Genomic DNA, 15925 nt, shown 5'->3' on the forward strand with positions numbered 1-15925 from the left:
AATAACTGTCAACTACTGCAGTTCCTTTTCCTCTTTAAATGACAAACTTAACAGGAAAATCTGATTTTGAGTTGGTCAAATCTTCTCTGCGGGTATATATACATTTTTATATATAATTTAAAGTCCTAATCTACTAGCCAGGCCAAAATGTCACTGATCCCACCCATCATGGTCCACACCACACACCCTCTAGAAATTGTGAAACACCTTATTGTGCAATAATTTTTTTATTTTATTTTAAACCATAATAAATTAACGGCTAGATTACGAGTTTTGCGGTATGGGTGAAAAAGCAGCGTTAAGGCTCTTTTTCACTACCGCTGGTATTACGAGTCTTGCAGGTTTAGCTGCACCGCACACTTTTTTGGCCATAACGCAACGTAATTACCGCGGCTTTCAAAAAGTCCTTTTTCAATGGGACTTCCATAGCTCCGGTATTACGAGTCTGCCTGGGAGGCCAAAAAGTGAGCGGTACAGCCAATACCGTCAAGATCCATACCGTAAACTGAAAGTCAGTAGTTATGGGTTTTACGCTACAGAGCTGTACCATAAAACTCATAACTAAAGTGCTAAAAAGTAAACTAACACCCATAAACTACCTATTAACCTCTAAACCGAGGTCCTCCCGCATCGTAAACATTAAAATACAATTATTAACCCCTAATCTGCCGCTCCGGATATCGCCGCCACTATAATAAACATATTAAACCCTAGACCGCCGCACTCCCGCATCGCAAACACTAGTTAAATATTATTAACCCCTAATCTGCCGCCCCTAACATCGCCGCCACCTACCTACATTTATTAACCCCTAATCTGCTGCCCCCAATGTCGCTGCCACTGTACTAAATTTATTAACCCCTAAACCTAAGTCTAACCCTAACACCCCCTAACTTAAATATAATTAAAATAAATCTAAATAAAACCTACTATCATTACCTAAATAATTCCTATTTAAAACTAAATACTTACCTGTAAAATAAACCCTAAGCTAGCTACAATATAACTAATAGTTACATTGTAGCTAGCTTAGGGTTTATTTTTATTTTTATTTTACAGGCAAGTTTGTATTTATTTTAACTAGGTAGAATAGTTACTAAATAGTTATTAACTATTTACTAACTACCTAGCTAAAATAAATACAAATTTACCTGTAAAATAAAACCTAACCTGTCTTACTAACACCTAACATTACACTACAATTAAATCAATTACCTAAATTAAATACAATTACCTAAATAACAAAAAAAAACACTAAATTACACAAAATAAAAAAAGAAATGATCAGATATTTAAACTAATTACACCTAATCTAACTGCCCTATCAAAAAAAAAAGCCCCCCCCAAAATAAAAAAACCCTAGCCTAAACTAAACTACCAATAGCCCTTAAAAGGGCCTTTTGCGGGGCATTGCCTGAAAGAAATCAGCTCTTTTATCTGTAAAAGAAAATACAAACTAACCCCCGAAGATCCACTTACAGTTTTTTAAGACCCGACATCCATCATCAACGAAGTGGCAGAAGTCCTAATCGAAGCCGGCAGAAGTCTTCATCCAAGCATCCAAAGTCTTCATCCAAGCGGCCGAAGTCTTCATCCAAGCCCGCAGAAGTCTTCATCCAGACGGCATCTTCTATCTTCATCCATCCGGCGCGGAGCGGCTCCATCTTCAAGACATCCGGCGCTTAGCATCCTCTTCAATCGAAGTCTTCTTGCAGAATGAAGGTTCCTTTAAATGACGTCATCCAAGATGGCGTCCCTTGAATTCTGATTGGCTGATAGAATTCTATCAGCCAATCGGAATTAAAGGTGAAAAAAATCCTATTGGCTGATGCAATCAGCTAATAGGATTGAGCTTGCATTCTATTGGCTGATTGGGCTTCTGAGGATGGATGTTGTGTCTTCAAAAACTGTAAGTGGATCTTCGGGGGTTAGTGTTAGGCTTTTTTTAAGAGTTTATTGGGTGAGTTTTATTTTTAGATTAGGGGTTTGGGCACTTGAAAAAGAGCTAAATGCCCTTTTAAGTGCAATGCCCATCCAAAGGCCCCTTTCAGGGCAATGGGGAGCTTAGTTTTTTTTAGTTATGATTTTATTTGGGGGGGGTTGGTTGTGTGGGTGGTGGGTTTTACTGTTGGGGGTTGTTTGTATTTTTTTTTTTACAGGTAAAAGAGCTGATTTCTTTTAGGGCAGTGCCCCGCAAAAGGCCCTTTTTTAGGGCTATTGGTAGTTTAGTTTAGGCTAGGGTTTTTTTTTATTTTGGGGGGGATTATTTTATTTTGATAGCGCTATTAGATTAGGTGTAATTAGTTTAAATATCCAATAATTTCTTTTTTTATTTTGTGTAATAAAAGTGTTTGTCTGTTTTTGTAATTTAGGTAATTGTATTTAATTTAGGTAATTGATTTAATTGTAGTGTAAAGTTAGGTGTTAGTGTAAGATAGGTTAGGTTTTATTTTACAGGTAAATTTGTATTTATTTTAGCTAGGTAGTTAGTAAATAGTTAATAACTATTTAGTAACTATTCTACCTAGTTAAAATAAATACAAACTTGCCTTTAAAATAAAAATAAACCCTAAGCTAGCTACAATGTAACTATTAGTTATATTGTAGCTAGCGTAGGGTTTATTTTACAGGTAAGTATTTAGTTTTAACTAGGAATTATTTAGTTATTAATAGTAGGTTTTATTTTGATTTATTTTAATTACATTAAAGCTAGTGGGTGTTAGGGTTAGGGTTAGATTTAGGGTTAGGTTTAGGGGTTAATGCATTTAGTATAGTGGCGGAGACGTTTGGGGCGGCAAATTAGGGGTTAATAAATGTAGGTAGGTGGTGGTGATTTTAGGGGCGGCAGATTAGGGGTTAATAATATTTAACTATTGTTTGCTATGCAGGAGTACGGCGGTTTAAGGGTTAATATGTTTATTATAGTGGCGGCGACGTTGGGGCGGCAGATTAGGGGTTAATAAGTGTAGGTAGGTTGCGGCGATGTTGGGGGCGGGAGATTAGGGTTTAATAAATATAATGTAGGTGTCATCGATGTAGGGGGTGGCAGATTAGGGGTTAATAAGTGTAAGATTAGGGGTGTTTAGACTCAGGGTTTATGTTAGGGTGTTAAGTGTAAACATAAATTTTGTTTCCCCATAGGAATCAATGGGGCTGCGTTATGGAGCTTTACGCTCCTTTATTGCAGGTGTTAGGCTTTTTTTCAGCCGGCTCTCCCCATTTTGCTTCACTTCTTGCCTTATAATGCCGGGTTTTTTTAAACCTGTAATACCAGCGCTGTAAGTAAGTGAGCGGTGACAACTTGCAAGTTAGTACCGCACCGCTCATAAGGCAAAACTCGTAATCTAGCCATTAGTTCTTTTAGTATAGTACAGGCTAAACCTATTTCTACCCCCCGCCTCCGCACCTGTAGAAATCTGCACACTGTTTATCCTGTCCAACTTTCTAACCTTATTCAAAAACGCCTTCCCCACACTTCCATGGTATCCTGCCCTGACCTTGCTACAAGCCACTATAACAATACTTTCTCCTCTGCACTCGACACCCTTGCTCCTCCATAAATACGCAAAACCCCACGTCATCAGCTCCAGCCCTGGCACTCTCAGCAAACACGCTATCTACAAAAATGCTCCCATGCTGCTGAACGTGCCTGGAGGAAATCCCGCTCTGAACCCGATTTCCTACACTATAAGTTCATTCTTTATTCTTACTTCTCTGCCCTTCACTTAGCCAAGCAAAACTTCTTCTCTTCTCTCATATCTTCTCACTCCTCAAACCCTAAATGTCTCTTCTCCACTTTCAACACTCTCCTCTATCCACCTGCACCACCCCCCTCATCTGACTTTAGTGCTCAAGACTTGGCACACTAATTTTTCAACAAAACACTTACCATCAGAAGTAACATCCCGCCACAAGACTGCAACCTTTCATCTCCGCCCCCGGTCACCCCCTCCAACACTCTTAGTACCTTCCCCCAACCACTGAGAATGAAGTGAGTTCCCTAATATCTTCCTCAAACCTCAATACCTGCCCCCTTGACCCTATCCCTTCACATCTAATACCTTCTCTTTCCTCTACCCTCACCCCAGCTCTTACTCACATATTCAACCGATCCCTTACTACTGGTTCATTTCCATCATCCTTAAAACATGCAAAGGTCACCCCCATACTCAAAAAACCCTCCCTCGACCCCAATTCTCCTTCAAACTACCGCCCCATATCACTACTTCTGCTAGCTTCTAAAGTCCTGGAAAAACTAGTTTTCGATCGCCTAACACACTTCCTATCCTCCAACTCATTACTTGACCCCCTGCAATCTGGCCTCCATCCACAACACTCAACTGAGACTGCCCTCACCAAGGTTACTAACGATCTTCTTTCTGCTAAAAACAATGGCCACTATTCTATACTTATCTTACTTGACCTGTCTGCTGCTTTTGACACTGTTGATCATCCCCTCCTCCTACGGACTCTCAGCTCTCTTGGGCTCTGTGACACTGCCCTCTCCTGGTTCCACTCTTATATTTCTAATAGGTCCTTTTCTGTCTCATTTGCTGGCGACTCATCCTCTCCATTGCCTCTGTCTGCTGGAGTACCTCAAGGCTCTGTTCTAGGCCCTCTACTCTTCTCTATTTATACTTCCTCACTGGGTAAACTTATCAGTAGCTATGGCTTCAACTATCACCTCTATGCTGATGATACTCAGATCTACCTATCCACCCCTGCACTCTCTCCTTTTGTCTGGTGTCTCATATTGTACTGTCCTTTTATCTTTGTTACCTATGAACAGCGCTGCGGAATCTGTTGGCGCTTTATAAATAAATAATAATAATAATAATAATATAGGCCTAGATTTAGAGTTTGGCGGTAGCCGTGAAAACCAGCGTTAGAGGCTCCTAACTCTGGTTTTAGGTTACTGCCGATATTTGGAGTCATTCAAAAAAGGGTCTAACGCTCACTTTTCAGCCGCGACTTTTCCATACCGCAGATCCCCTTACGTCAATTGCGTATCCTATCTTTTCAATGGGATCTTTCTAACTCCGGTATTTAGAGTCGTGGCTGAAGTGAGCGTTAGAACTCTAACGACAAAACTCCAGCCGCAGAAAAAAGTCAGGAGTTAAGAGCTTTTTGGGCTAACGCCGGTTCATAAAGCTCTTAACTACTGTACTCTAAAGTACACTAACACCCATAAACTCCCTATGTACCCCTAAACCGATGTCCCCCCACATCGCCGCCACTCGATTAAATTTTTTTAACCCCTAATCTGCCGACTGCCACCTACGTTATACTTATGTACCCCTAATCTACTGCCCCTAACACCGCCAACCCCTGTATTATATTTATTAACCCCTAATCTGCCCCCCACAACGTCGCCGCCAACTACCTACAATAATTAACCCCTAATCTGCCGACCGCAAAGCGCCGCTACTTAAGTTATCCTTATGTACCCCTAATCTGCTGCCCCTAACACCGCCGACCCCTATATTATATTTATTAACCCCTAATCTGCCCCCCTCAACGTCGCCTCCACCTGCCTACACTTATTAACCCCTAATCTGCCGAGCGGACTGCACCACTACTATAATAAAGTTATTAACCCCTAATCCGCCTCACTAACCCTATAATAAATAGTATTAACCCCTAATCTGCCCTCCCTTACATCGCCGACACCTAACTTCAATTATTAACCCCTAATCTGCCGACCGGAGCTCACCGCTATTCTAATAAATGTATTAACCCCTAAAGCTAAGTCTAACCCTAACACTAACACCCCCCTAAATTAAATATAATTTTAATCTAACGAAATTAATTAATTAACTCTTATTAAATAAATTATTCCTATTTAAAGCTAAATACTTACCTGTAAAATAAATCCTAATATAGCTACAATATAAATTATAATTACATTGTAGCTATTTTAGGATTAATATTTATTTTACAGGCAACTTTGTAATTATTTTAACCATGTACAATAGCTATTAAATAGTTAAGAACTATTTAATAGTTACCTAGTTAAAATAATTACAAAATTACCTGTAAAATAAATCCTAACCTAAGTTACAATTAAACCTAACACTATACTATCATTAAATTAATTAAATAAAATACCTACAATTACCTACAATTAAACCTAACACTACACTATCAATAAATTAATTAAATACAATATGTACAAATAACTACAATGAAATAAACTAACTAAAGTACAAAAAATTAAAAAAGAACTAAGTTACAAAAAATAAAAAAATATTTACAAACATAAGAAAAATATTACAACAATTTTAAACTAATTACACCTACTCTAAGCCCCCTAATAAAATAACAAAGACCCCCAAAATAAAAAATGCCCTACCCTATTCTAAATTACTAAAGTTCAAAGCTCTTTTACCTTACCAGCCCTGAACAGGGCCCTTTGCGGGGCATGCCCCAAGAAGTTCAGCTCTTTTGCCTGTAAAAAAAAACATACAATACCCCCCCCAACATTACAACCCACCACCCACATACCCCTAATCTAACCCAAACCCCCCTTAAATAAACCTAACACTAAGCCCCTGAAGATCATCCTACCTTGTCTTCATCTCACCAGGTATCACCGATCCGTCCTGGCTCCAACATCTTCATCCAACCCAAGCGGGGGCTGGCGATCCATCATCCGGTGGCTGAAGAGGTCCAGAAGAGGCTCCAAAGTCTTCATCCTATACGGGAAGAAGAGTAGATCCGGACCGGCAACCATCATCTTCCAAGCGGCATCTTCTATCTTCATCCGATGAGGACCGGCTCCATCCTGAAGACCTCCACCGCGGACCCATCTTCATCCGGCGACGTCCAACTGAAGAATGACGGTTCCTTTAAGGGACGTCATCCAAGATGGCGTCCCTCGAATTCCGATTGGCTGATAGGATTCTATCAGCCAATCGGAATTAAGGTAGGAATATTCTGATTGGCTGATGGAATCAGCCAATCAGAATCAATTTCAATCCGATTGGCTGATCCAATCAGCCAATCAGATTGAGCTCGCATTCTATTGGCTGTTCCGATCAGCCAATAGAATGCGAGCTCAATCTGATTGGCTGATTCCATCAGCCAATCGGATTGATCTTGATTCTGATTGGCTGATTCCATCAGCCAATCAGAACATTCCTACCTTAATTCCGATTGGCTGATAGAATCCTATCAGCCAATCGGAATTCGAGGGACGCCATCTTGGATGACGTCCCTTAAAGGAACCGTCATTCTTCAGTTGGACGTCGCCGGATGAAGATGGGTCCGCAGTGGAGGTCTTCAGGATGGAGCCGGTCCTCATCGGATGAAGATAGAAGATGCCGCTTGGAAGATGATGGTCGCCGGTCCGGATCTACTCTTCTTCCCGGATAGGATGAAGACTTTGGAGCCTCTTCTGGACCTCTTCAGCCACCGGATGATGGATCGCCAGCCCCCGCTTGGGTTGGATGAAGATTTTGGAGCCAGGACGGATCGGTGATACCTGGTGAGGTGAAGACAAGGTAGGATGATCTTCAGGGGCTTAGTGTTAGGTTTATTTAAGGGGGGTTTGGGTTAGATTAGGGCTATGTGGGTGGTGGGTTGTAATGTTGGGGGGGCTATTGTATGTTTTTTTTTACAGGCAAAAGAGCTGAACTTCTTGGGGCATGCCCCGCAAAGGGCCCTGTTCAGGGCTGGTAAGGTAAAAGAGCTTTGAACTTTAGTAATTTAGAATAGGGTAGGGCATTTTTTATTTTGGGGGTCTTTGTTATTTTATTAGGGGGCTTAGAGTAGGTGTAATTAGTTTAAAATTGTTGTAATATTTTTCTTATGTTTGTAAATATTTTTTTATTTTTTGTAACTTAGTTCTTTTTTATTTTTTGTACTTTAGTTAGTTTATTTCATTGTAGTTATTTGTACATATTGTATTTAATTAATTTATTGATAGTGTAGTGTTAGGTTTAATTGTAGGTAATTGTAGGTATTTTATTTAATTAATTTAATGATAGTATAGTGTTAGGTTTAATTGTAACTTAGGTTAGGATTTATTTTACAGGTAATTTTGTAATTATTTTAACTAGGTAACTATTAAATAGTTCTTAACTATTTAATAGCTATTGTACATGGTTAAAATAATTACAAAGTTGCCTGTAAAATAAATATTAATCCTAAAATAGCTACAATGTAATTATAATTTATATTGTAGCTATATTAGGATTTATTTTACAGGTAAGTATTTAGCTTTAAATAGGAATAATTTATTTAATAAGAGTTAATTAATTTCGTTAGATTAAAATTATATTTAACTTAGGGGGGTGTTAGTGTTAGGGTTAGACTTAGCTTTAGGGGTTAATACATTTATTAGAATAGCGGTGAGCTCCGGTCGGCAGATTAGGGGTTAATAATTGAAGTTAGGTGTCGGCGATGTTAGGGAGGGCAGATTAGGGGTTAATACTATTTATTATAGGGTTAGTGAGGCGGATTAGGGGTTAATAACTTTATTATAGTAGCGGTGCGGTCCGCTCGGCAGATTAGGGGTTAATAAGTGTAGGCAGGTGGAGGCGACGTTGTGGGGGGCAGATTAGGGGTTAATAAATATAATATAGGGGTCGGCGGTGTTAGGGGCAGCAGATTAGGGGTACATAAGGATAATGTAAGTAGCGGCGGTTTACGGAGCGGCAGATTAGGGGTTAAAAATAATATGCAGGGGTCAGCGATAGCGGGGGCGGCAGAATAGGGGTTAATAAGTGTAAGGTTAGGGGTGTTTAGACTCGGGGTATATGTTAGAGTGTTAGGTGCAGACGTAGGAAGTGTTTCCCCATAGCAAACAATGGGGCTGTGTTAGGAGCTGAACGCGGCTTTTTTGCAGGTGTTAGTTTTTTTTTCAGCTCAAACAGCCCCATTGTTTTCTATGGGGGAATCGTGCACGAGCACGTTTTTGAAGCTGGCCGCGTCCGTAAGCAACTCTGGTATCGAGAGTTGCAGTTGCGTTAAAAATGCTCTACGCTCCTTTTTGGAGCCTAACGCAGCCATTCTGTGGACTCTCAATACCAGAGTTATTTTAGAGGTGCGGCCAGAAAAAAGCCAGCGTTAGCTACGCGGGTCGTTACCGACAAAACTCTAAATCTAGCCGATAGTTATTAAGCTGCTCACTTGGCACAGTGTATAGACAATATAAAGTGTATAAAGTTGTGTAAACCAGGATTGGTTCAATCTTAGTCAGAAGGGACATGAAACCAATCTGTTTGGTGTCCAGTTTTTTATTTTTTTTATTTTGCATGGGTTGTAAACTAGACAACTAACCATGGATGTTCTTTAGCTTGATAAAGGGGACAATCATTTTAAATAGCTGATTTTGCCTGCCGAAACTGACACCTATACTGATTTTGTCAATACTGCAAAAATTATGTAATCAAGCAGTAGTGGCAGTAGACAGAGAAAAAAAAGTGACCCTGCAGTTTGAATACAAAAAGCTTATCATCTGCTTGGCTTGCCTCAATACATTATCTGCTAAAAAATTAACTGTTCTGTGGATACAGAACAATTCCTTTTTCCCCACATTATTCCTTTAGATGATTGCAATCTGGCTAAGATATCTACTCGCCACAGTTCAATTTCTACTCGCCAATGGCTACTGGACAAGTGGAAATTTTGAGCCCTGTATATGTATATAAATACTGTATATATACACTCACCGGCCACTTTATTAGGTACACTTTGCTAGTACCGAGTTGAATCCCCTTGTGCCTTCAGAACTGCCTTAATTATTTGTGGCATAGATTCAACAAGGTGTTGGAAACACTCCTTGGTCCATAATGACATGATAGCATCACGCAGTTGTTGCAGATTTGTCAGCTATACATCCATGATGTGAATCTCCTGTTCCACCACATCCCAAAGGTGCTCTATTGGATTGAGATCTGGTGACTGTGGAGACCATTGGAGTACAGTGAACTCATTTTCATGTTCACAAAACCAGTTTGAGATGATTTGAGCTTTGTGACATGGTGCATTATCCTGCTAGAAGTAGCCATAAGAAGATGGGTACACTGTAGTCATAAAGGGATGGACATGGGCAGCAAAAATACTCAGGTAGGCCGTGGGAATTAAACAATGCTTAATTGGTAGTAAGGAGCCCAAAGTGTGCCAAGAAAATATCCCCCACACCATTACACCACCAGCCTGAACTGTTGATACAAGGCAGGATGGATCCATGCTTTTATGTTACTTATGCCAAATTCTGACCCTACCATCTGAATGTCGCAGCTTAAATTCGAGAGTCATCAGACCAGGCGACGTTTTTCCAATCTTCTATTTTCCAATTTTGGTGAGCCTGTGCAAATTGTAGCCTCAGTTTCCTGTTCTTAGCTGTCAGGAGTGGCACCCAGTGTGGTCTTCTGCTGCTGTAGCCCATCTGCTTCAAGGTTCAATGTGTTGTGCATTCAGAGATGGTATTCTACATACATTGGTTGTAATGAGTGACTATTTGAGTTACTGTTGCCTTTCTATAATCTCGAACCAGTCTGTCCATTCTCCTCTGACCTCTGACATCAACAAGGCACTGTCGTCCACACAAATGTCGCTCACTGGATGTTTTCTCTTTTTCGGACCATTCTCTGTAAACCCTAGAGATGGTTGTGCTTGAAAATCCTAGTAGATCAGCAGTCTTTGAAATACTCAGACCTCCCGTCTGGCACCAACAACCATGCAACGTTCAAAGTCACTTAAATCCCCTTTCTTCCCTATTCTGATGCTTGGTTTGAACTTCAGCAAGTGGTCTTCACCACGTCTAGATGCCTAAATGCATTGAATTCCTGCCATGTGATTGGCTGATTAGCAATTTGTGTTACCAAGCAATTGAACAGGTGTACCTAATAAAGTGGCTGGTGTGTGTGTGTATATATATATATATATATATATATATATATATATATATATATATATATATATATATATATATACATATATACTCTCTCTCTCTCTCTCTCTCTCTCTCTCTCTCTCTCTCTCTCTATATATATATATATATATATATATATATATATATATATATATATACATTGCTGCAGAGAAGGTTTGACCAAATCCAAATCAGATCTTACTGTTACATTTGTCAGTTAAAGAGAAAAGGAACTGCAAATATAGATAATGTCCATTTAATTCTAGTAAAAACAAACATTTATTTTCTAAGCTGACTTTTTTGTGGTGATGGAGTTTTTTTAGGTATTTATCTATTCATTTTAGTAGCATATAAATATATGTCTGAAGGACTACTTTGTTGTAAGTATATATCTAAAAGACTACTTTATTGTAAGTATATATCTAAAAGACTACTTTATTGTAAGTAAGCCACCAATTTAATTTAGATACAAATTTGTCATCTAGAGCTGGACAAAAACATTTGTCTATTCCTTTCTTAAGTTCTTGCAAGAATGTCGACCTGTCCCTGATGTGGCACAATGAGAAAGGGAGATGGAGAGAAATAATTTTTATTCTACAGGATTTCTAAATGTAAAAATGTAAAAAATTAAGTTAGCATGAAATTTGTGATGTTACAAGACCTGTTTAGTGTCCTATTTGGTTTGTGTGTTTGCTTCCAGCTGGTATTTACAGAAAGTATTGCTATGCTTTATTTCTTACCCGAATGTAATTAAAACATGATATATTAAATACTAATAAAGAGCCACATAGAAATAAGGATTTTTACATCAGAACAATGGAGGAGGAAGCTACATTAATTTCTACAGATTTCCCTCTGTAATAAGTGGGGGTGTTTAGTATAAAAATAGCTTTTAGTCATACAGTGTCAGAACTGACTGTGCACTTACAATGACAGCTTTTTTAATGTAACCATTGCTTATAGAAATTAATTTATACATTTTACTCATAACTAAAAACAGAGTTTACAAGTACCTTTCTCTTTCAGACTGTGATATAATATTAAAAACTAATTTTCATGCGGTTATACAGTTTTATACCAAGGTAGCATTTAAAAGTTGAAAATAAAAAGAAGTCCCAGGTGGGAGACTCTTAGCAGAAGTTTATTTCACATAAGCAAATCGTAGGATTAAATGAAAGCCCAGATCTTTTCAGGCAAGGAAACCCCTTACTCAATATTATGAAAACTTGGAGAACAATAACATTGGTTTACAGATAATGGCAACCTGTCTAGTCTTTCAATATCCAGTGAAGTGGTACTAGTAGGTAGACAATAGTAGTTAGAGCCAGAGGCCTAACTAGAAACCACAGGGCCTAGGTGCAAGAATCTAAGAAGGCCCCCCCCCCCAAAAAAAAAAGCGAATTTGATACATATCTTTTTTCCTTTTTTTAGCATTTAACACAGAAAAAAATGTGAATCAGATTACGTCTGCAAAAGGAGGTACCCTGTGCCCACAGTCTGTGAGATGGTCTGATCCTCTATTACTGTATATAGTGACACTGTTTAACCCACCAGTACTGTATATAGTGAGTTAGTGACACAGTCTGTAATCTGCCGGTGAGATGGCTGGTCTGACCCTACCCGCCCCAGTACTTTATAAAGTGACCACAGTAGTCTGTGACATAGTCCAGCCCCCCTGTAATGTATAGTGGTACTGTATAGTGACAGTGTTTACCCCCTTCCTCCATGTTGTAGTAACAAGGTCTGTAATTTTCTGGTTTCACAAAAATACACACACACACATACACTTTCCACACATACATGCATAAATACACACACAGTCACATACATACATACACAAATACACACACACACATAAACACCAATGGGTAAAACAGAAAGACTAACCCCTGTAGTCAGAGACACTAGTGAAGCATCATGTCACACTCACATATCATCAGTGCAGGCAGTGGCAGGTTTTTTATAAAAAAAAATATTTTTTTTTCTTAAAGCTGGGCCAATCATAATGGCGAACTCTGCACCCCCTGTAGTTTCGCCCCTGGTTAGAGCAGCATTGATACCCAGTGACATTGGTGAGGGCGGGGAGAATAAATACTCAAAACAATGTAATATGTGTACCAGTAGAACATTACTTGTATACCTGAGCACCACATAATTTTAAAAATGGTTTGTTCTTAGATATGAGGAGCAAAATTTAAGGAGGGAAACCCCTCTGGGTGCCCATGTAGATCAGACTGGACTGTGCTTTCACGTGCTTATACACAACTTAGTGGCAGATGGGATTTGTGATACATTATTATTATTATTATTATTATTATTAATATCATTTATTTGTATAGTGATGTAAAATTCTGTAGCACTGGATTCATATTTATTATTGCTCTTAAAAGCTTACAACATTTCTATGTATGCCCATAGGTCCAAAGGAGCATTTCTCTGTCTGTTCAAGTGATGGCACATTATAACTTACTACTTATTTTCTTACATTTTTAGTCTACAAATCTTAGTGCCAAGTTGAGCTTATAAGACTGCACTTGGGATGGTGGAGCTCTACTACTGGGCGCAAGAGAGTAAATGTGCTTGGGAGTTATTAGTAAGTTGGAAATTTTGTTTGTTTATTAACTTATCGTGCTCCATTTATAATAGGTCGGGCAGACATGATTCACTGACTTTTCCGCAAGCAGACAGCAAACGCTGTCCTCATTTAACATTGCACAAGCATTGTACAAGCTATGCTTGTGCAATGCCGTCCCCTGCTCGCTGGTAGCCAATCAGCCGCTAGCATGCACTGTCAATCATCCCTATCCGATTGGGATGATTTCAATCCACCACCTTTTAGATAATGGACAGGTTAATCAGAAGCAGTCTAAAGACTGCTGCTACTTAACTATAGTTTCACTTGAGCCCAGGGCCGGCGCTTGTGCAAGGCAGAACAGGCAGCCACCTTAGGATGCCCCCAGCAGGGGGGTGCCGAGAATGGGAGGTATATCTGCCTGGCGTGGCGTGGCGTGGCTATAGCCGCGTTGTTAACACTAGTGTACAGGGAAGTAGTGAAGAAATAAATCTGTTTCCCCAGTACCGCACTATCCCATATTGACCCCTGAGGTTGTGTCACTCACACGGTGTGAGTGACACAGCCTCAGGGGTCAATGGCTGTAGTGCGGCACTGGGAGAAACAGATTTATTTCTTCACTACTTCCCTGTACACTAGTGTTTTATAAAAGCATGGAGTATTTTGCACACAATTCTATACTCCATATGGCCCTGCTATGTAACTGAGAAGATGTTTACCAGAAATATCACCCCTTCAGACACTTTGGCCTGTTTACTTACAATACCTACCTTGGGGGTGAGAGAGAAGTGCTTGTTTCAAGCCGTTAGAAATAGGGCCCTGTTTTGACCTATGGGTCGAATTCTTGCTGTGATACTGCCAGAGCTGAGCGGGTTGCCCTGCAGTTTGATGATGACACTTATCCTTTTGCGAGCAGCTGGAATTTTCCGGCTCATGTCGCGGCTTTTGGAATTACTGGTGTCGGCTAAACTGAGATATTGACACTCGGAGAGTAGGGACGCTATCTTTTTACTAAGAAATTGACTCAACATATTTCAGAAAATTATTTATAGAATAACTATGTTATATCTGTATTAGTGAGGATTAACTCCCTATTGTATATTTTACTGGTAGCAAGATTCAGATTATATATATGATAATTTCACGTCTGATGTTTAAATCCAGGCTGTGTACATGCCTTTCCTGTCAAATGTCACTGCTTAGAGGTCCTCAAATTTATATTTATTATATGTTCCAAATAGTCACAAGTAGATTCCAGAAAGCTTTAATCTGATAGCTGAGACTTTTCTGAACAGGCTATATACACTGAGTATTATGATGTTATTCCTACTCTCCTCTAATAATTAAATCTACATACCACTTGCTCTTACTTGAACTCTCTAGTAAGTTGTCAGAGTATATGAATATTATGATGAAAATTATATATGTATATATATATATATATATATATATATATATATATATATGTATATATATATATATATACATATATATATATATATATATATATATATATATATATATATATATAGTTTTTTTTTATATACACTGTATATGGTTGATGAGACCACAGGATTAATTGAACATGAGGTTGTTGACAACAGCTTCTAGTCCACTGTGGGTCCCAACCCCCTACCAGATGGTTTTAGCTGGATAAAGACATGTTTATCATGATTGAAATTTAGCATAGCTTTTGTAGCTCACCCCCCTGCCGTGTCAAGCATACAAACATTCTCCTAAAGGAAATATAACTCAATGACCATGTTTACTTAACTATATACAGAGTTTTTATGGCTTAAGATAACATAGTCTTTGAAGCCAATAGCACTGCAGGAGGGCAAGGGCCAAGTTGTCATACAGGGACCATTGAGACATTTCACAGCTATGTGTAAATTATCTCCTGTGAAGCTTCCATGTGCAGGAATCAAACAAATTAGCATTTACAATTCCCTGTATGGCATAAATAAAGATAAATACATTTTGAAAAAGAAATGATGCCAGTTTTCCATGTATGTTTGAAATAATTCATATAACCCATATATATGTATATATATGTTGAACTGGAACATATTATATTAAATAAATAATTGCTGCATTGAATATATATATATATAGGAGATAAATTCAGAATTATTATAGATTAAGTAACAATTTTAATAATCCCATGGTTAAAATATATATATAACATGCTTTCCTGTTTTTCCAGATGGAGCCAAAAGATGGCATATACAGTATTACAGGATGGATACATGGGATGAAATAAGTCATATCATATGATTGTGCACTAAATGTTTATAAAATTTTAAATACATCTCTTGATATATAGTGAGATGGATATATGGAAGTCATTTTGATGTGATATGACTATACAATATTGGTATCTGATATCAAAGTATACATTTTCTGTTAGGCTAAATGAAATATAAATGCTAACAAGAGAAATCTACTAATGCAATAAATTATAATATGTTTAA

General features: G+C 38.5%; 1 protein-coding gene across 4 annotated transcripts in view; it reads left to right on the plus strand.

Moving 5' to 3' along the window:
* Positions 1-15925, plus strand: part of TRPM3 (transient receptor potential cation channel subfamily M member 3) — an 814585-nt gene that overhangs the window by 614014 nt on the left and 184646 nt on the right. The window lies entirely within an intron of this gene.

The sequence above is a fragment of the Bombina bombina genome, chromosome 2 (assembly GCF_027579735.1).
Source record: "Bombina bombina isolate aBomBom1 chromosome 2, aBomBom1.pri, whole genome shotgun sequence".
Classification (NCBI taxonomy): Eukaryota; Metazoa; Chordata; class Amphibia; order Anura; family Bombinatoridae; genus Bombina; species Bombina bombina.